The sequence below is a fragment of the Chrysemys picta genome, unplaced genomic scaffold (genome assembly GCF_011386835.1).
Source record: "Chrysemys picta bellii isolate R12L10 unplaced genomic scaffold, ASM1138683v2 scaf385, whole genome shotgun sequence".
Taxonomy (NCBI): domain Eukaryota; kingdom Metazoa; phylum Chordata; order Testudines; family Emydidae; genus Chrysemys; species Chrysemys picta.
In genome coordinates, this window is record NW_027053092.1 from 1 (window position 1) to 21802 (window position 21802).

Consider the following 21802-nt stretch of genomic DNA (forward strand, 5'->3'; position numbering starts at 1 on the left):
GCCAAGAGTGATCAGCTCCTATTGTCTAGTCTAAAGAAAACCCTTGAGTCATCAGCTTACCTATAAACAAATCTAGTGTTCTCCCTTGAACCATTGTATTTTCTCTACAAAAATCACTACTCACCCTCTAGTCAGGGTTCTGATGCTTAGATCCAAACTATGCATCAGTTCCACTGGAACTCCATCTCCTCACTGATCGTGCTGGGGACTCTGCCTGCCTCTTGCCCTCAGGACCCTCAGCTACCACCATCATCTGGGAACCCCGACCAGTTCAAGCTTCAGGGAGCAGTGAGACCCCCCTTCTTTCTCTCTCTCTCTCTCTCTGTTTTCCTGTCTACCTTAGGTATTAGCCTTTAATCCTGTATGTTATGTTGGTTTAGCTCTCCTTGTGTAGTTATCAGTATTATTCAATAAATAACTTCTATGGTTAAGTTAAGCTTCTCTCTCTCTTGCTGAACTTTACTCGTTTGTGTTTTTAGCTTCCCCCATTCACTCTACAGCAACGCTTCTTTTACCTACTCTAAAGATCCCTGCAGCGCCCAAAATACTGTAGGGTTTGCTCATCGAGTAGGTTACTGCCAGTACAATTGTGTTGGGGGAGTGGAGATAGGGACGTGCTGAATTTGGGTAAGTGCTGCTTGACCCAGTCCATGGAGCCCAGGGGTATATAAGGAGAGAGAGCTTGAAAGTGCTGCTTCCTCCAGCCCAGTGAGTCCAGAGACATATAAGGGGTCAGCTTGACAGTGCTGATTGAGCCAGTCCGCTCAGACTTGCTCTGTTAATGTAAGTGTGGGTGTGTGGGTGTTCATCCAGTTCTGGGGTGGGAGTAACCCAGCCTTAGGGACCCTAGGTCCTGCCAGATAGCTCCATTGGGAGGGGACTTGCAGAAGGGAGAAGTAGAGCTCCATATGTAAACACAAGTGACACAAGCAGTACATTGACGGGATTACAGAACCCCCTTCCCCAGAGGAGTAACCCGAATAAATGAGCATACCCCAAAGTAATGGGCACATCTGGTAACAATTGGCACCAATGGCCAAGGGACTGGGTGGATTTTCCATCTCTTGATGTTGTTCAATCAGGCCTGGGTGCCTTCTGGAAGAAATGCTTTAGCCAAACACAAGTTATTGGACTCAGTACAAGAGTAACTGCAATTCTCTGGGCAGTGATTCCCAACTAGGGATCTGCAGTCCCCTGGGTAGCCGTGAGCAGGTTTCAAGGGGATCTGCCCCAGGCGGCGGGACTCGGGGGAGGGAGCGCTACCTCCGCCCTTTTACTCACCTCAGCAGGCCACCCAGCCTGTGGGTCAGCACCAGCAACGCGTTTCACACCAAGTAAGTAAAACAAAAATAATATTCCCTTTTTTTATTTTTGTACCTCGGTGGCACAGGTGGGCCGAGGAGTTTTTATAGCATGTTGTGGGGGCCTCAGAAAGAAAAAAGTTGTGAACTCATGATATAGAGGAGGTCAGACTAGGTCAGGGGTTCTCAAACTGGGGGTCGGGACCCCTCAGGAGGTCGCGAGGTTATTATATGGGGGGTCGCGAGCTGTCAGCCTCCATCCCAAACCCTGCTTCGCCTCCAGCATTTAGAATGATGTTAAATATATATAAAAAGTGTTTTTAATTTATAAGGGGGGTCACACTCAGAGACTTGCTATCTGAAAGGGGTCACCGGTACAAAAGTTTGAGAACCACTGGACTGGGTAATCTAATGGTCCCCTTTGACTTTAAAGGCTATGGAAGTATGAAACTCTGAACCTTTCTGTTCTAATAGGACTCAAGAGACAGCACGCGTGCCCCCCACTTTGCCCCTGCCTTGGAGGGGCTGATCTCGCTGCAGCTGGGAGCTACAAAATTAACTTTCAACTTTCACTTGGCTTTAAGTTCCTTCCCCTGCTTGGCTGGGCACAGGAGGGAGAACTGATTCTTGTCCCTTCACTTTCAGTCTTGTTCAGAATCGAAAGTTGGCCTTTGTCTTTGGCCCACTTCCAGCTGGGAGGCTCCTGCTGGCACCTAGGGGGTGGCTGGTTCAGGAGAAAAGAGAAGCTCTGTAAGGTGTATAACGCAGGGTGGTGTAGGCCTGGCTTCTTATCAGCTGTAGAATTGTACTGCCCTCTGGTGTTAGCATGTCCCGTTTAGGCACCGAAAGTAAGAGCCAGATTTTCATGTGCTCAGTGCTTGGCTCTTCTGAAAATCTGACCCCAGTCGTGTCTGCTGAGCCCTAGAAAATCTGGTCCTAGGAATCTCTGTCTAACTTTAAAAAAGACACGTCCTGGCCTCACTTGAATGTTAACGAGAAAGACTGGGGGCCATTCTCCTTCACCTTACACCTTGTGTAAATCATTCAGACTCACGCACAGGGGGCAAACGACGCAAGCAAAGCAGCCTGCCAGCAGTTTATACTGACTTTCTGCTCACTTAGCCCTGGTGGAAGTGACCACGCATGGTGCAGGGAAATGGAGAATCAGACCCATTCTCTTCTTGAATTTTTACACAAATAATAGTATTTTGCCCACCTAGAACACCTTCTTTCTCAGGTCCTCGCAGCACTTTTGAGACTATTGAAGGAATCGTCTCGACTCCTCTGGGCACAGGTCTGTACTATTATCCCCACTTTACAGATGGGGAAACTGAGGCACAAGGCGGGGAAGTGACTTGCCCACAGTCAGACGGACAAGTTGACACTTGAGTTTTAACCTTTAATAAATTGATTGCTAATTATCTCACAGTAATTAATATATGTCTGCACAGGCTAGTTTGAATGCTCCCCAAATACATGTTCCAGAATTGCAAATGTTTGTTTACCGCAGAGTTTGTTATCAGCCTGTAACAAAAGTTTAGGGCAGTGATACTCAGACCTCAGTAGTTCAGGAGCCAAATTAGCAATCAACATTACCCAAAAGAGCCACAGTTGTGTGAATGATGGGGCAATATATATATTATTCTCACAGCAAATAACTTAGTGCAAGTCAATAACTCAATAGGTTAATAACATAGTAAAAGCATCCTGACTCGTTAATAACTTAGATTGACTAATAATTCGATCACACAGTGTTTTAACATCATGTGCTGCAAAGAGCCGCGGGAGACCCATTAAAGAATCACCTGTGGCTTACAAGCCTTAGTCTGAGTCTCACTGGTTTAGGGAGGGTCCAGAGTGGCCTTCGCAAAGGTCTTAGCTGCCTTGATTGACTCAAAGGAACAAACTCGAGGCCAGCGCACAGATGAAGGTTATGACAGAGAGCCCCGGAGGCCCAGCGGCCAGCTCTTTGCTTTAGTAGCCAAACCACCCCTTCTCATTTACCTAGAAAACGAGGTAGGAGAAATAAACCTGGGTCCAAATTTTCAAAAGTGGCCACCTTGGGACACTTAGGACCTGATTTTCAGCGGCTCTGAGCTCCCACAAGGGGATCATGTCATTAAACATCGTATAACAGGGTCCATTTTCAAAGGAGCTCAGCTTCCATTTAGACACCCAAAAGCAGAGGCCATGGTTCTCAATGGGAGCTGCCAGGCACTGAGCACGTCTGCAAACCTGGCTCCCTCCTTACATGTCTACATGGGAGCTGAGCTCTCAGGAAACTTTGGCACCCATCGTGAGTGCTGGGGGCTTGAAAAGCTGGCAAATAATGCAGCCAGGCCAGGGACAGCGTTAAGGGTGCCTAGGAAACGTTCACTTTGGCATACCCAGGCGTTGGGTGCCTGGCTTTGCAGCATTTGTGTTCTCTTCGTGAACACAGAGATTGTAATGCAATGTTTACGGTGTTGGGTTTTGTTGTTATTCTGAGAGAGAGAGGAAAAGAAAATTGATACAGAAGAGAACTACTTGCTGGACAATGGTAAAGTGTAGTGTCCTGGACAAAGGTCCTGATCCAAAGTCATCAGAGAAGAAAGATGGTCCAGTCTAGGAACTGGCCTCTCTGCTCAAGTACCTGTTAGCTGGCATGGCTGGCAATTGTTGCATCCCCGCTGGAGGCAGCCAGAGCCACGGAGGAACTGCCAGGCTAAAGTCAGCACCCCAGCAAGTTCCCTGGGGCTGGCAAGCTTTTGCTGCAGGGTCCCATGCACAGCCTCTAACTTCACCCCTCCCGTAGAGCAGAAAGCCTTCTTCCCTTCCCTCAACAGCAGATTCAGCACAAGTGGAGTAAACCCCCTGGCTGATCCGCTCCTTGGAGAAGCAGCCATAAAGCCCACCCCCACCTAAAAACTAAACCCTCGCAGCTCTATCGTCGGTACTCGCACGCCCGCTCTGCAGGGCAGGGGAGGGGAGATCAACATGTCACTTATATCACACATTCACATTCAGAACATTTTTCCCCCTTTAGGGAAAAAAAGGGGGGGGGGAGTGCACGGAGCATGGGGTGTTGGGGGAGGTTTGGCTCTGCTTGTTTTTTAACCTTGGCAATAGCAGCAATGGAAAGTTCCTTCTTGCTTTTGGTGGATAACTCTTTGGAGATCTCAACTGTGTAGTGTGAAGTATCTCTTCCTTCCCCACTCCTCAATGGAAAGGTGTGGGATCTTTAACAAAGATGTCCCAGGTGTTTCTCCCACATTTGAGTTCCATAGATTCTACAAGGCCAACAGCCCTCCAATCTCCAAGAGAGTTTCTGGGTTTAAAAAACCCCTGAATATCTAATGTAAAACAAAAACAAGTAAGGGGAAAACCTTCACTGAGACACAGACACATCCATCCCAGGTGTTCCAGGGACTCAGATGAAAAACCAGGACATATGATCTATGTCTACACTGTAATATAAACCCAGGGTTAGTAGAACTTGAGTTAGCAGACGCTGGGTTTGTTCACCTAGGGCTGGAGCATCGACATTCATTGCTAACCCCAGTTTAGGAAGTGCTGAACTCTAGGTCCCAACCTGGGGCTCCAGCATCTATACTGCATTATGCGGGCCTGACTCCAACCACCCATATCCCAGACTTCCTAGCGCCATCCCAAAATGTGGCCACTCCAGTGTCAGATCAATAATTTTGCCGCCCCTAGGCCGGGAAATAATTGCCGCCCTGGCCCTGCCCCGACTCTGCCCTTTTCCCGCCCCCATTCCAAACCCCTCCCCAAAGTCCCCGCCCCAACTCTGCCCCCTCCCTTCCCCTATTGGATCACTTCCCCAAATCCCCGGCCCCGCCTCTTCCCCCAGCACGCAGCGTTCCCCCTCCTCCCCCCTCCCTCCCTGCAAGTGCTGGGAGGGGAGAGAAACAGGACGCGGCGGTGCGCTTGCAGAGGAGGCGAAGGTGGGCTGCAGCAGGGGGGCGGGGCGCGGAAGCAGGGCCGGCTTTAGGCCGATTCAGCCGGCCCGTTCCCGCAGGCCCCAGCGGCTCTGGCCCGGCCCGGTCCCTGCGGCTTGGGTCGGCTCTGGCCCGGCCCGGTCCCCGCGGCGCGGCTCGGGTCCTGTCCCCCCCCCCCGCGGCACGGGTCTCCCCGGCGGCGCGGCTCGGATCCCCCCCGGGTCTCCCCCCATCCCGCAGCGCGGCTCGGGTTCCCCCCCCTGTACCCCCGCGGCGCGGCTTGGGTCCCCCCCCCCGTCTCCCCCGCGGCGCGGCTCAGGTCCCCCCCGTCCGCCCCGCGGCGCGGCTCGGGTCCCCCTCCTCCTGTCCCCCCCGCGGCGCGGCTTGGGTCCCCCCCCTCCTGTCCCCCCCCGCGGCACGGCTCGGGTCCCCCCCCTCGTCCCCCCCGCGGCGCGGCTCGGGTCCCCCCCCCCCGTCCCCCCCGCGGCGCGGCTCGGGTCCCTCCCCCCGTCCCCCCCGCGGCGCGGCTCGGGTCCCTCCCCCCGTCCCCTCCGCGGCGCGGGTCCCGTCCCAGGTCTCCCCCTGTCCCGTCCCACAGCGCGGCTCCCCCCTCGTCCCCCCGGTGGCGCGGCTCGATTCCTGGGGGCGGGGCTTGCAGCAAGCCCCACCCCCAGGAATCGGGCCCCGCTCTTGCTAAAGCCGGCCCTGCGCGGAAGGGAGCTTCCGCCCCTGCAAATTTGCCGCCCTAGGCCTAGGCCTTGTTGGCGTAGGCAATAATACGGCGCTGGGCCACTCTAGCCCTTTGTTCATGATGCATTGTGGGAAAATTTGACTGTTCACCAAACTTGACTGTTCAGAGGACACAGAAAGTAATCCCCTGGGATTGTGGGATACTTTTGGTGGACTCCCAGTCCAGTGGGACTGCATCCACACTGAAAAGCAATAGGGCTTGAACCCCTGTGTTCTGACTTGAGGCAGGCTCAGACCCTGCACATCTGGAGGGCCCTGGGACCCTGGGTTTGAGCCCTGGGTCAGTGCGATTTCTGTGTAGATGAAAGGGGGGTTAGGCTTGAGCCTGAGTTCAAAACCTGGGTTGACATTGCAATGTAGACATGCTCATGGTCGCTTTAGGTATGTTAGGAGTATGGAGGGTGTCTTCAGATCTGGGGTTTAAGCTCAGGCCCATCTGAATGCCTGCAAAGTTGCATTTAAGATCATTTTAGTTAACATGTTCCAGCATATTCTTATTTTCTAGTGAACACCAGCCTGAAGGAAAAGAGGCTTCTTTGCACTGGTTCTCTTCTCACGTGCTCCTGTGTAAATCAGGATGCAATTCCATTGATGGCAAAGCAATTGCATTGATGTGAAACCAGTATAAGAGAAGGAACATGCAATTGAGTTGGGAATAAATATGCTGCCTGGAGCAGGTTTCTACTTAAAGAGAACCTGTGGAACTTTTCCCCCTAAAATAGTACAAGTGACAACGGATGGCATTAGGTAAACTGGGGGGATTCCCAAAATGGTGTCATGGTGAGCAATTGCTGTACTACAAGTGAAAAAGATGGGGTGAAAGCTGAATATGTTTGACAAGGGCCAGCCCACGAATGAACGTTAGGGACTTCCCAAACAAGCAATGATTCAGAATTCTCTGCTCATTATGCACAAAAGCATTTTGGACTAAACACAGTTTTCTGTTCAGTATGACTACTGGTAACACCTGTCTGTGTTCCTACGTATCGGTTTTATACTGCCACCCTTCACCGTAAAATCTGAGCGCCTTCCACATAAAATCAAGAGCATTAGCACAGTCCCTAGTGAATTATATGGACAATCTGGCACTTCACCCTTTTCAGCATCAAAACTCTGCTTGGGGGAGAGTGGTTGTTTTTGGAGGGTTTTCTTTTAGATTTTATTAGTTGACTTTGTTTGTTAGTTATTGGTTTGGGATGTCTGCTTTGAGTGTCATTCCTATGGAAGAAATTCTGTGTGCTCCGACGCTTGTTGTTTTCTAAAATTGAAATTAGGTTTTATTTGATGCTGGATCTACGTGCCACAGGTGCCGATGGCTTAGCTTGCTTAGTTTCCTGTTTGTCCTGTGTTGGTCATTTTGTTGTAGTAAACCTTCATGAATTGTTATTAAATGTATAGGAAATAATCACAACAAATGCTCTTGAAATAGACTCATTTTTACACTTCTATTCTTCAAATAATCCAAGAGCTTCCAGGGACCTAAACAGCCTCTGGACTCCTGCTGAAAGTCCTGCTGGACTCCTGCCCCTCCCCATTGCAATCTGAAAGGGCACCGCTGCTTTCTGTGAGTTGCTTTTTTACCATCCTATAGAATTCTATAGCAGGGTTATAATTATTTATTGTATTTGATAGGATGGTTCAAAAACACGATGGAAAAGTTACCAATTTCTATTACATTCTATAACATTTTCACAAGGAGAGAGAAATGTCTGTTTATCTAATTACCACGCATACCCATCTATCGGACCTATTTTTCGATTTGCCTATCTATGTACTGTGCTCATCACTGGGATAACTGAGTGCCTTACAAGTTTTAAAATTTGTATTACCATTTTCCTTGTGTAATCCCATTTGCATGAGCAAAATAAGATTTTTTTTTTTTTTAAGGTTGGGCAAATCAAAGTGGATTTCCACCATGATTCCAAGAGGCACATGTTCAACCTAGGAGTTGTGTTTTTGATGCAATCCAGGATTTGGCCCCAAACCACTCAGGTACTAGAACTGTTTGAAAAATCGAAGACTTTTTTATGCTAATAGAGAAAGTGCTTCCCCCCCCCCCCTCAGCTGAAAGTATCAGAAATGTTTCCTGTCCAATTTAACTTAAAATAAATAAAAACAAACTCTGTCATTGGGCTGAGGCCAGAGGTGGGAAGTTTCAGGGCTCCCCAATGCAAAGTTACAAGCAACTGAAAAGTTGTGAAAGTTACTAGTGACCCCCCCTTAACAGAGCAGCCTTTATGTCAACCAGTGGCCATTAGGGGGAAGCAGACACTTCAAGTACACAGTAGCCTGAACTTTTCAACTGTCTTCCCTTCAAGGCCTTAAGGTAGTTGGAGCTGGTCCCAAGCCGGTTTTCACTGACCAGATAGCAAAAGCAGGGCCGGCTCCAGGCACCAGGCACCCAAGCACATGCTTGGGGCAGCGCCTGGTAAGGGGCGGCGGGGGGAGCGCGGCGCAGCATTCCGCGGGGGGAGGGGGCGAGGCGCTGGGGGGGGGCTCCGGTTGCGCGGGGTGTGGCGCTGGAAGGGGGTTCCGGCAGCGCTCGGCGGGGGGTGGGCTCCGGTGGCGTGGCGCTCGGCGGGGGGGGCAGTGTGGGGCTCGGTGCTCGGGGGGAGGGTTCCGGCGCGTGGCGCTCGTGGGGGGTGCGGCGCGGGCGCGGTGCTGGAGGGGGGTTCCGGCGGCGCTTGGCAGGGGGCAGGGGCAGGCTCCAGCGGCGCTCGGCGGGGGGGGGGGGGGGGGGCGTCGCGGGGCTCGACACTCAGGGGGTGGTTCCGGCGGCGCTCGGTGCAGGGGGTGGGGTGGGCTCTGGCGCGCGGCGCTCGGCGGGGGGGGCGGCGCGGGGGGTGGCGCTCTGGGGGGGGTTCTGGCGGCGCTCGGTTGGGGGGGGGGGCGGCACTTTTTTTTGCTGCTTGGGGCAGCAAAAAAGTTAGAGCTGGCCCTGAGCAAAAGCACGGGTCTGACAACCACCAATCAGGTGTTAACACTGCAAGGACCTTTGTCTGAATGTGTATAAAGGATCTGTAAAATGTGTGTAAGACAGAGTTTTTGTACTAAGGTGCAAAGCTCTCCTTTCTTCTGCAGAATAAAGCAACTCTTCCTTATCCCTGTCTGGCTGTTATTGGCTCTCAGCTAGGTGGACCTGATATTTCGGTAACAGTTTCTGGCGACTCCGCCGGGACTCTCCTAGCTCGGACATTGGACTCCGGACGGCTGCGGCGAATTGGGAACGGCGCCAATGGGGTGTTTCGCCCCTTTTCTCTGCTTCACCGCAGCCCCTGGGGTTTGTGCTCCGATAAGGTGAGTCCTAATAGGATAAGGAGACACTATCTGGTTCTGGTCTGGTTAACCGGTTAATGAATTTCTGTCTTATACATTTGGGCGTTAGGTGTGTGGACGGAACTGAGCCTCTCATTCGTAATTCCTCAGAGTGGAAGCCATCGCGTGCGATGAAGCTCTGAGGTCGAATTGGGATCCTTCTGTCCCATCCCCTGTAGCGGTCAGTATTAGTAGAAATTCCTGTAATAGGATCCTATTAGGCCATAATTCCCTCTGTTCTCTGTGTAATTCTCTGTTAGAGTGTCAGCAGGCAGATGGGTGGGTCTCTGGTAAAACCCTCTGAGGATAGCCCTTTAGATTATATGTTAAGTAAATGGTCTTTACCCGGTGTTTAAAAAGAAATAGTTACACCTTGTGTAGAAATTGATGTGGCTAGTGTTGTGGAAATTGAATTGTGGAGAGGATGTGCATTTTCCCCAGAACATGTGCAGTGTATATTGTAGCAGAGGTAAAAGAAATGCAAACCTACCAATATAGGTTGTGTTGTCTTTTTCAGATCACTGGGTGTTTGAAAGCAGGAGTTAGAAGTAAAAGGCAATCAAAAGTCTGGGAAAGTTAATTGTGTCCCCTTTTTTTTAAGTAAGAATCTTTAAGCTGTGGATAGCTTTGGATCTGGAAGCAAGCCAGAAAGCATCCGTATTAATGCAATTTTCTAACTAATAAAGTAGAAGCCACTGAAACCTGGGCTGCCTATGAAATAAATACAAGGAAATATGGGGTAATTCTGTTTTGCCTAAAATCTACAAGAGTATGTGTATATAAAGGAAATATTTTAAGCAATGACTGACTGCCCAGAAGGGGTAGACCTCTGTTCTTTTGTCTTTCAGATCATCAGAGAAAACGGATGCCAGCTGAATAGCATTCAACGTACCATGCATTTACTGGCACAATAGGAATTATTTTTGTGTTCTATGGCCAAAATTGTTGTTAAAATTTGCATACCAACAGTCTTTGGAAGCAAGGACATGGAAGGTTAACCCATTCCCCATATTGCCCATGGGATCCTTCTGGCTACCTCAGATTTCTAGCCAGAGGGCTGGGGAGGGAGGAAAGCTATTGGACACAAGAGGTTGTACCGAGTGGACTCCTCAAAGGTGGGTGTGCTTGTCCTGGTTTGTTGCTCCAAAGCTCTGTAATAAAGTTATTTTACTGGAAGGGTGTATATGGCATACATTGAATAATAAGACTAATGTACTGTATAATGGCAATCTGTATGTGTTCATTGTTGGGAAAAGGTGTGTGAGTGAAGAGTGGAAGTTTCCTTTGTAGGTTAAAAGAAGCCAAGAAGGGAAGAAGGAAAAAGAACAGAACGAGTTAACTGGAAAAAAAAATAGCTAGCAAACTCAGTCCAAAGATAAGATGCTGGCCCAATCCAAGGACACTGCCCACAGCTAAGACTTGGCTGATAGCCAAGAAAAGGGGGGCCTGAATGTGCCCAAGCAACTAGGAGATCTGCAAAACACTGCCAAGCATTAATGAAATGTGTTAGGTTTCTTTTCTCACAGATAAAAGAAGTGCTACCCAAAGACCCTAGCAGCCCTGCCATTCATTGAAACAAGGAGACTGAGTCTACGTAAAGTCTATCAATGAAAGACTGCTTTGGCTCCCCACTGGAAAGGCCCTTTCCAAGTCCTGTTAACCACCAACACCGCTATGAAGTGCCAAGGACTACCTGCCTGGACCCATGCTTCTCACTGTAAAAAGACCCCTCAACCTCGGGAGGACTCTCCGACTGATAAGCCTATTTCTCCTTCTAGCTCTGCTGTGCCTTCTGGACAGCAGGAAAAAGGAAAAAAGACAAGGTGAAGTGCTAGTAACCTCTCCCTTGTCCACTGACAGACCTACTGTGCCTTTGGATTTTTCTAGAAGAAGCAAAACCATTACAGGGTGATGTGCTAGTAACCTCTCCCCTGTATGATGCTAAACCACACTGTTTCAGGAAAAGAGAAGAAGGAACACTTGCTTCATTGGAACCACCAAAGTCCAGGGATTCCTGACTACAAGAGACATTAAGAACTGACCCTGGTGAAGAAACAAAGAATTATACACTGGCAGGAAGAAACTTGTGGGACCCATGCTTGAGAATGTGGTATAGTACTACACCAAAAAGAAATGTATTAGGATATCAATGAACTGTGATTAACACTACACTAGGGACTGTTAAATTTTCATTACCCTTATTCAGTTTCCAGATCACCTCTACATACCCAATTGCTCACAGGGGGCTGCCATTAGATTAGCACAACAGAGGGCTTGGGTTATTTCCTCTAGAAAGAAAAGTGACTTGACCGGATCCCTATGGGATGGGGCCAATAGTGCAGCAGCAGTTTGGAATATTTTTAAGAACCAAAACATGATGAGAAATTGGGGCACAGCTAACCCAGGTACAGGCTGGAATTGGTGAGTTACATGTTATCTCCGCCCTTAGTTCTATGACCCAGAAGTTGCTGACAGAAATGGTATTGAATATCACTGAGGCTGGGAAGGCATTGCAGTGGGATCTAGCATGTTCAGAAATTCAGGATTTCCTGAGTGACCAGCTAATGGCCATTCGGAATGATCTAGAGCATCAGGCTTGGCCCACTGCCCTTACAGACACATCAGGAGTACCATCTGATCTGTGGCCATGGAGACATACTTGGAAACTTTCTGGGTGGAAGTACAAACATTCTCAATGCTCCTTCCAAGCATATGAACCAATTAGGGGGGGACTTGTGCTCGCATCGGGGAAAAATGTTGTTTCTATGTTAATTATTCTGGCTTAATTGAGCAGGATTTACAAGCCATTAAGAATGTTGCTGTTGTTTTCCGTGCTTTATCACTTGATCACACCTTTAGTTTTGAGGACCTCCTTCCAGACCTTAGGTCATGGTTTACGGGGCTCTTTCAAACAATTGTTAAATGGATTCTTTTCTTTCTATGTGTTATTTGGACAATGATACAATGTGCCAAATGCCTGTGTAATGCTATGATCAAAAGCTCTGCTGTCCATAAGAAAACCCAGTATCTGTCCCTCCAGCTTGATCGCAAATTGCATAACGGGCCTGACAATTTTTGAATTTGTCAGGCCCGAAGGGGGGACTGTGAAAGTTACTAGTGACCCCCCCTTAACAGAGCAGCCTTTATGTCAACCAGGGCCATTAGGGGGAAGCAGACACTTCAAGTACACAGTAGCCTGAACTTTTCAACTGTCTTCCCTTCAAGGCCTAAAGGTAGTTGGAGCTGGTCCCAAGCCGGTTTTCACTGACCAGATAGCAAAAGCCTGGGTCTGACAACCACCAATCAAGTGTTAACACTGCAAGGACCTTTGTCTGAATGTGTATAAAGGATCTGTAAAATGTGTGTAAGACAGAGTTTTTGTACTAAGGTGCAAAGCTCTCCGTTCTTCTGCAGAATAAAGCAACTCTTCCTTATCCCTGTCTGGCTGTTATTGGCTCTCAGCTAGGTGGACCCGATATTTCGGTAACAACCCTGCATCTAGGAAGTAAACGGACAGCGCATTTACATTCATGAAAACAGGATCTCAGCCAAGCTGGGCTGAAAAACTGCAGAAGATGTTGGATGAGAAATTTCTTTAGACAGGAGGTTAACTTGTTAGTTAAGTTGAGTCTCTAGAAAGCATGTTATGATTTTGTCTGATATGTAATCATTTGTTTCCAAGATCCTCACTCACTGTCACTTGAATGTTGAATCTTTGATCAGAAACTTATTCTTGTTCTCACTGGAAATAGATCTAAACGCTGTGGGATTAAGCAAAGTGCTGGACCAGAGCTGAATCTAATCAGCAAGGAGCCTGGAAGCTCTGCAAACCCCAGCTTCTGAGCTGGCGGCCCTGAGAGCCAGCTGGCCAAGGAATCTGGAAGCCCTGGAGCCACAGACCCTGCAAGCCATGGTGGGACAGCAGACCTGGTATTTCCCTGAGTAGCCAGTGGCAGGGGCTGGACATCACAGGGGGATGCTTCAAAGGGGCTTGGGGACTGAGCTGCATCTCTTGTTAACTTGCAAGGCAAAGCCAGGCCTGGTACAGCCCAGAGGAGAGTGCTGGAGTGTCTGACAGGCTGGTGGTGTCAGGGAGCTGTCACCCAGCTAAGCACAAGAGTCCCTCACGCTACAGGCTGAGGATACCAACATGACTGACAGTCCTGGGTACCCTGAGAACCATCACATATGTGCTGAATCAAGCTGACAGCTTTTACTCTGCAATACTACCAGCCAGGCGGGGTCCCCAAACCCTTCACGCCTCATTTACACAGGGAAATTGACTGGCATAGCCAAAGCAGAGTAAGCTCTTCTTCACCCCTCTTCTGGAATAGCTGCCCATGTGGGCAGCTAGCTATTGCAGAACACCATGATTTTGGTCAGTTTGCACATGTAGACATGCCCTGAGCCAAACAGGCCCAAGGGAGGGTGCTGCTGTTTGACTGGAGAGAGATTTCTGCATGGCTGTTTTACAGGTGACCTGCAAATTAGAAACCCATGTCTTAGCTTCATCCATAAAGAAGCAAAAGAGGGAAGGAGAGAGGCTGCTCGTTGGTGCATTAGAAATTCAGGTTTTTGTCCACGCTGGAACTCCATAGGCAAATGGAAAACTGACGAGATGATGATATCACAAGAGATAGGAGAAAGCAAGCTGAGTAACAGAGGGGAAGGGATTTTTAGTCAGACAGGGTGTTGTTATGGTTAACACTTATTCAACTCCAATGCCTAACAAACATGTAGGAAAAGACAGTATATGTTAAAGATTCACCACCACCTGCATTCAAATGGTAAGAAAGCACTCAATATACAGCGAAGATCCCACAAAGAAGTCCTCTAACAAAACCGAGGAAGTAACATTCTTGATATTTTAAAGGGCTTGTCTACACGGGGGAAATTGAGCAGCATAACTATTCTATGAGTTAGCTGTGAGTTACTGTGGAATAACTATACCGGTCAAGTTCTCACACAGATAGACAAGATCTAATGCTTTTTAAAAATTCCTTTTCCTTATAAACATTTAAAAGTTTATCTATAATAAAGAAGCAAAAAGAGACAAACCCAGATTAAAAATCCTTTTCAGGTCACATTTAGCAGGGCAGCCGCCTCTCTCTCTACATCACATAATTCAAAAAGAGACAGAGGATGACTCCAATGAAGCTAGGATTTTAATGGGAATTTTGCCATTGACTTCAACGGAGCCAAGATTTCACCCCAGACATTTTAAGTTATTATTAAAAATTGAGGATGGTGCAAAAAACGTTTGCAGCAAAAGAAATCAAGAGGTTCATGTTGGACCAATAATACGGGATAGCCACTAGGTAGCCGTAGATGTGAACCAAGGCGATTGTGTAGAGCGTGCGTCTCGGGGAGCACAGCTTTGCCTTCAGCTTGAAGGTGTTGATAGCCACGAAGCGCTCGACGGTGAAGGAGACCACCAGCCAGACAGAGGTGTTGACTGCACCATAATTGATAGCTCAATGGTTTGAGTATTGGCCTGCTAAACCCAGGGTTGTGAATTCAATCCTTGAGGGGGCCACTTAGGGATCCGGGGCAAAAATCAGTACTTGGTTCTGCTAGTGAAGACAGGGGGCTGGGCTTGATGATCTTTCAAGGTCCCTTCCAGTTCTAGGAGATATCTCCATTAATTTATTTATTATTATTTGTGCCCCCATCTGTTCTCCTGTTCCCTGAGCACCTTTATCTCCTGTTGCACTTAGAAACCCAGGGTTCAGTGTGGAACATGCTCAGAAGTGATCTTCCATTTTCTAGCTAGAGCTAGAAAAATCCACCCCCCAACATTCAAAGTTGTTTCCCCAGGTTTGAAATAGTGTCTCCAGGTGTCCACATTTCAAAAAGGAAATTGAAACACTGGAAAGGGCTTAGAAAAAAGCTACTGGAATTAACTTAGGTCTGGAAAACCTGCCTTACAGTTAGAGATTTCAGAAGCACAGTCTATTTAGGGTAGCAGAGGGAAGATTAAGAAACCACTTGATCAGGGTCTACAGGTACCTGTACATGAAATATGATTTCTGATAGTAGAGAGCTCTTTAACCTAGCAGACAAAGGCATGACAAAAATCCAGTGGCTGGAAGTCGAAGCTAGACAAATAGAGACTGAATATAAGGCACACCTTTTTGACAGTGAGGGTAACTCACCTAGCGACTTGGTGGATTCTCCATCACTAGAAGTCTTTAAGTCAAGACTGGGTGTGTGTCTCTAAAGCCCTGCTCCAGGGCAACCAGAAGCTATGAGATGGATGCAGGATTACAATTCTTCCTTTCAGCCTTAAAATGTATGAAGATGACTATCCAGCCACACCCCTCCTGCCCCGCATACTCACATGGGATCCCAGTTATGGCCAGAAGCGGGTAAAACACTTTCTGCAGCGTTATCATCCAATGATCCTGAGTCATTATAGAGGACAGCTCTGGTTTCCCAAGGTCTCAAACAACTGCTAACTAGTTCGCCAGCTCCAGGACAAGGAGCAGGTCGTCTGTCACAGTTTTGTTCTCAGCTTATCTTTCTAATAAGACCTCTTAAAACAAAATTACTGTCTTTTAATTTACTGCTGCGGCTAGAAACCCCACGTTAATGATTACCTGGCTGGAGAAAGAAAGGGGAACATGAAGAGGCAGATGGAACTGTCAGTTCAGTACAAATTAAACAGGACCCATTACAGAGCCAGGCATATGGGCAGCGAGCACAGCCGCCCCCGACCTGCCACTGGACGCCTGGGCCATGGTGGCCCCACCTGTACTTTGCCTCTTCCCGTCCCTGCTCTGCCCATTCCCCAAGGCCCCCATTGGGCCCAGCTGCCTGGCTGAGTCCCTTCCCTCCTCCACTCCACCCCCCCCTCCAGAGGTCCCCTCCGCTCCCACGTCCCACCTTTCCTTCACCCCCCCTCCCCTGCAAGCCCCACCACCACCTGCCACTCACCGCTCACTGTGTCCCTGTGGGTGGTGGGGTTCTCGCAGGGGAGCAGGTGGAGGAGAGGCGGGACATGGAGATCACGAGCAGCGGGGGCTTTGGGGGAAGGAGTTTGTGGAGGAGAGATGCGGGGAGCAGTGGGGTTCTTGCAGGGGGTGGGAGGGACACAGCAAGCGGTGGGGGCCTCACAGGGATGGGAGGGGGAAGAGGAGGAATGCAGCAAGCAGTGGGGGGGGGCATGAGTGGTGGCGGGGTCTGGGGCTGAGTGCGGGCATGGCTGCAGGCGGAAGGAGGGACAGGGAGCTGGCCTCCCCCAGGGGAAGCTTCACCAGCTGCCCATGGCCAGGAATAAGTAACAGTTGGGGTCCAAACCCATACAGAAACTTCTCTCTCGAACAGCAGCAGAGCAGGAAGTAGGTTGGCCATTCAGCCGGTTTTAGGTGCTTTGTGCCCTGGCCGGTACTGAGACAAAACCGGACGTGGTCTTGGCCGGTACCAGCCAGGGGACGCCAACTTGAAGAGTGCATCACTCCACTCCTGCCGGCGGGACCTGGCATGTGCCATGCATGAGGGCATGCTGGCAGGGGCGGAGCAGGGTGCACTTCAAAATGGCGTCCTGATGCAGCAAGCCCACTTGCCGGGAGGGGCAGGGTCACGCTGGCAGGGATGGCTAGTATTCTGGGAATGCGGGAGTGGCCCCCCTAGCAGGCAGTACAGCCTTGTGCTTGAGAACTAGGGTGGGAGACCTGGCCCTTCACCTCTTGGCCAAAGGCATTTAGGCACCTAGTGGGATTTTCAAAACTGCCTCTGCAGGTCACGTGCCTAACTCCAATTGAGTGCAGAAGGGATTTAGGCACCTAACCTGCTTAGTTATATGTCACCTCAATGCCTCTGAACAGCTGGCCCTTTGTCTCTCCATCCGTAAAACAGGTTCAGTGGTGCTTCCTTCCTCCACCCACCCATTATCTGCATGTGCTCTTGGGGCAGAAATCACCTCTTTTCCCGTGTTCGTACCATGCTGGCAGAATGCTGCTATTGTAATATTAACTCCAGCTCCTGCTGTCATATTAACAGCAAAGTTGGGAAGGGGCGTCGTGGGCCTGGGGAGAGATGGACACCCCAGCTCATACCCTAAAGGGCTGTAGGCCTGGGATTCTTACTGATCTAGCCCACCTGCCGGAGGGGAGCAACTCCTAGGAACATCTTCAGGTTCTCTTCCTCCCACCATTACAGGGATTTTCAGGCAGGCAGCAGGGGACAGAGAAATGGAAAAGGGGGTTAGTGGTATAACACTTTGTTTACCAGGAGTGCCCTGATGTGCTAGGCACTGTATGCACTCAGGGGACAGCCCCTGCCGGAGTGCTCACAATCCAAGACACCAGTTCTGCTCCAACAAGCTGTTCAGTGCAAGCTTGTCTAGTGCTCCTTCTCCCCATCAGCCTGTTCTCTGGCATGCACTGACCTCTGCAGGCCAGCACCGTTACTGCCATTGGGATCTCAAAGCCATTCAGCTCTGACGCATGGGGTAATCTGTCTCCCCCAGAACGGCAGGAAGGGCAACGTCTCTCCAGTCCCAGCACCGAGGGAATCTACTGCAGCAGCAAATGGTTAAGGGTCGCCGAACAAATGCACTAAGTGTTCTATGAGAAAGCACCAGCAGAGGGAGGAAGAAGCTCCAGGACTGACTCCCTTGTGAGCACATTACACTGATATTTGGGGGTTTCTTGGCCTATAAACCAATTCCATTCATTTTGAGACCCAGACGAGGGCCACTTCGAGCAAGGAAAGGGGGCTTGGGGACCCATAGGCAGGTTACTGCCCCCTATAGAGGATCCACATATTCCCTGGCACAGGGACTCCTGTAACTTCCCTCTACTGTCGGTGCATACAGGGGGAGAGATGGACAATTGCTTTTTCCCCTCTAGCAGCTGGGTAAACCCTTCCACCTCTTCTGCTTCATTCCTCTGAGTGCAAGGGGAGTAGGATGGAGTGAGGGGTGCACAAGACCTTGTGAGTGGAACACTGGTGGGTCCAGTGTCCCTGCAGCCCCCAGTGGGATGCGGCTGCGTGGTCCATTCTTCTCATTGTACATCAAGGTGCTTTTACACACCTTCTTCTGCCTCATGCTGCTGATGGGCTCTCGCCTGCCACTAGGGCAGTAGTTGGCATCTCATGTGACTTGGCCGCTGCATGATCCCATTGTGGGTGGATGAGTGCAGAGGAGAACAGAGCCCCAAATGCTGCTGCCTGGCTGTAGCTGCCGGGAGAGGTTTAGTGTCCCCCTAATGCAGTCCTGGCTGGTGGAGGGGGCAGGCTGGACTCCACACTCTGCCCCCTGCTGTTCAACCCTTGCGCTTCAGCTGCCCTAGTTTTTAAATTGTACACACTGCTGCTAATTCTGTGCCCTTCACAACCCGTATCCGCTATCCCCGTGAGAGGCTACGCAAGCTGGGAACTGAACCTAGAACTCCATTGCAGAGTCACATCTCAGCCCCGCTGTCGCTCCCAAAGAACCTGTCACATCCAAGGACTCGGCTATGCGCACACATTGAAACTATGGGTGATCCATTACGTCTTCCTCTGGTAACCGGTCCGAAGGACAATAGGCGCTGGACTGGCCACTGCTCACCCCTGCACCTCTTCCCAGCACAGCAGTCACACGACAATGATACTAGTTTTTCCTTTTGGTGAGAAAAACGTAACATTCCCATTTTAGGTCAACCCCAAATTAATTGTGTGAGAAAGATTTTTTTGGTTGAACAACTGAAGCAAAAAAAAAATCAATTATTTGCTCAGCTCTAAATAAACCCTCTTCAACTACCCAGCAGTGCACTGCAGTTTTGCAACCTACTTCCATTTTTCTTGCAATGGGAGCTAGTCCATAAAACTCGTGTGCAACAGACACCAGCCGGTGTTAGATGGAGATGCATCTCCAACTAACGAGAGCGCTTTCTATTTCGAGTGCAGAGCTTCAGTCAGCAAGAAACATCTCCTCAATCAGCACGCACCCAGGGCTCTTTACATCTGGAAAGCTGCCATTTGTACCCTGCTAGACCAGTACCAGCTCCCAGGGGATACAGTAAAGAGCTGACAGCTAATAGCCTTTCAGTGAGTAACATCCTGGACAAGTCTCATGTCTTTGGGGAGCATTAATAAAGGAACAGGAAGTATTATCCAGAGAGCTCACAGAATGATAAAACAAACACTCCCCTTAGGAGAGGACACAGGGTGAGTTAGACATGTAGCTTGGCAGGATTCAATTTACATTTTTAATCACTGGTAAACGTCCGTTTCGCTGACATACAGAAATTGATTAAAAGCTTTCCATTAATAACAGCTGGCAAGCGTTGTCTGCCCCGAACGTAGCACCTGTAGTGAGCTGCTGTCACTGGACCTGGGGCTGCACAGGGAGTCCTCCGCAGCTCCACTGTCGTGCCCCACTCACTCACTGACCGGGAGCGTGATGGCCATCCCTGGGCGGGAACCATTCAGCAGCAGTTGGCCTCCCTCTCGGCTGGAGGCTCCTCCTCCTCCTTGTGGTCCTGACCGGGAGTCTCTGCTTCACCAGGCGAGGACCGCAGCCTCCTGTCCACTCTGCGACTGAGTATCTTGGGCCCCTCGGTCGGGCAGGGAGCCCCCTGCAGCCCTGCTGTGGGGACTGCCCTAATTCAACTCCCCATTAATTTCCCACGACTGTGAAAATTAAATACTTAAAAACTGAGGGAAAAAAGCTTAAAAATCTATATTAATTGCCAACATTTAAAAAAAAAGAATCCAATTCTGCCAAGCCTAGATGCAATTTGATGACGGGTCAGAGTGAGGCTCCATTGTCACAGTTACTAGCCTTCTGACTGTTGTTCTTTGAGATGTGTTGCACATGTTCAATCCACTCTCAGTGCGCAGGTGCCCTGCGTACACTCGTTGGAAATTTTCCCTCAGGGGTACCTGCCGGGGCAGCTCAAGTGTCCTCTGCCATGGCACACCACCGTGTGCCAGTCTAAAGGGCCCCACTGGCCCAGAGCTCTGTCAGTTCCTTCTTGCTGGACGACTCCAAAACAAAGGATGGCGGGTGGTAGAAGGAACATGTGCAACACACCTCATAGAACAACTGTTATGGGAGGTTAGTAATGGTTTTTTTCTTCTTTAAGTGATTTCACATGTGCATTCCACTCGGTGTCTCTCAAGTCACAAAGCAGTGAAGGGATTGGAGTCTCTGTGCACACAGGCTCACATTTTGAAACGTAAGTAGGCCTGACAGAGGGCTTTCTACTATTTAACAAGACATCCTGAACTTGAGCCGAGCAAGACTCCTCTCTAGGATTTAGCCAGGGAGCCTCCAGGCTGTTAAACAAAGAACCCGCAGGTTTGGATGGAGCAGCTGACCAGGAACCTGTGAAATTACACGTGGGTCCAAAGGAAGCAATATCAGAGACTCCATTGACAGATCCAGCAGAATGGAGAACCAGTGCTGCCAAGGCCATGCTGGGCCCGGGCATGGTCCCGTTTGAGCTTTGCCAACACTCGATGTAGGACTGGAATTGGAGGGAAAGTGTAGCAGAGCTTATTCGACCAGGTTAGCAGGAAAGCGTCCATGATGGAACCTGGACTGTGACCTTGTAGGGAACAAAACTGGTGGCATTTCCCGGTGAGCTCTGGAGCGGGTGAGATGCCTCCTGAAGAAACTACCAGTCAGGAGAGGAAGAGCACGAAGCCAGCACAGGTTGCGGCTGCCCCTTCTCCGTTAGCTGTCCAGCAGGCGGCTCCTGCTCAATACTGGAATCGGGAACGGGGAGTGCCTGGCGAATAGTCTCCCCACACCTCCCTGACGACACAGAGCAGGAACGTCTTGTGCAGGAGCGAGAAACGGGAGAACCCTATGGGTTCCAAAAGGGCCACTGGACCAGTGGCCGGCCCCACTGACATACCCAATCCCACTCCACCTGAAGGATCTTGAGGCAACCTACATAGTAATTACCCAGGGGGAGGAAGGGGAAGAGTAGCATGACTGGCTCCGATGCTGGGAATCATAGGCACCAATCTCCAATTCAGGAGGATGAGTCACCTGTGCACACCAAGGGGGCAACTCCTGAGGGTGTCGGAGAACAGCACCGATTCGGCGAAAAGCATAGAGCAGCCAACATCACAGGCTTCTCCTTCAACAGTACTGATGGGCATGAAGTCTAAAGCACAGGAGGTTGTCACAGCACCAACACCGGTGCCCCTCTGTCTGCTGGTACTGGGAACGCAGTATCCTGCACTGCCAGGGATACCAGCAGGCTCAGCAGATCTCTCGTGGCTGCAAGTGCCTTCAGTGTGGTTGGTATTGAGACAATCTCGGGTTGCTGCAGTACTGCAGATGTAGGTGTCACTTGGGGCCCTGGACTCAATGGTGCCTGCCTCAGTGCTGGAGTGAATGGTGCCCATCGTGGCGCCATCTGAGAAGAGGAGTGCGTGGATTTTGGATTCCACATGCTTATTAATAATAATTAATGGAGATATCCCATCTCCTAGAACTGGAAGGGACCTTGAAAGGTCATTGAGTCCAGCCCCCTGCCTTCACTAGCAGGACCA

General features: G+C 49.9%; 1 long non-coding RNA gene across 1 annotated transcript; it reads left to right on the forward strand.

The window, feature by feature from the left end:
• The first annotated feature begins 8132 nt into the window (after positions 1–8132).
• Positions 8133–12738, forward strand: LOC135978674 (uncharacterized). Its single transcript, XR_010596052.1, has 2 exons — positions 8133–8417; positions 9071–12738. It is a non-coding gene; the product is annotated as an uncharacterized LOC135978674 (long non-coding RNA).
• The last annotated feature ends 9064 nt before the right edge of the window (positions 12739–21802 follow it).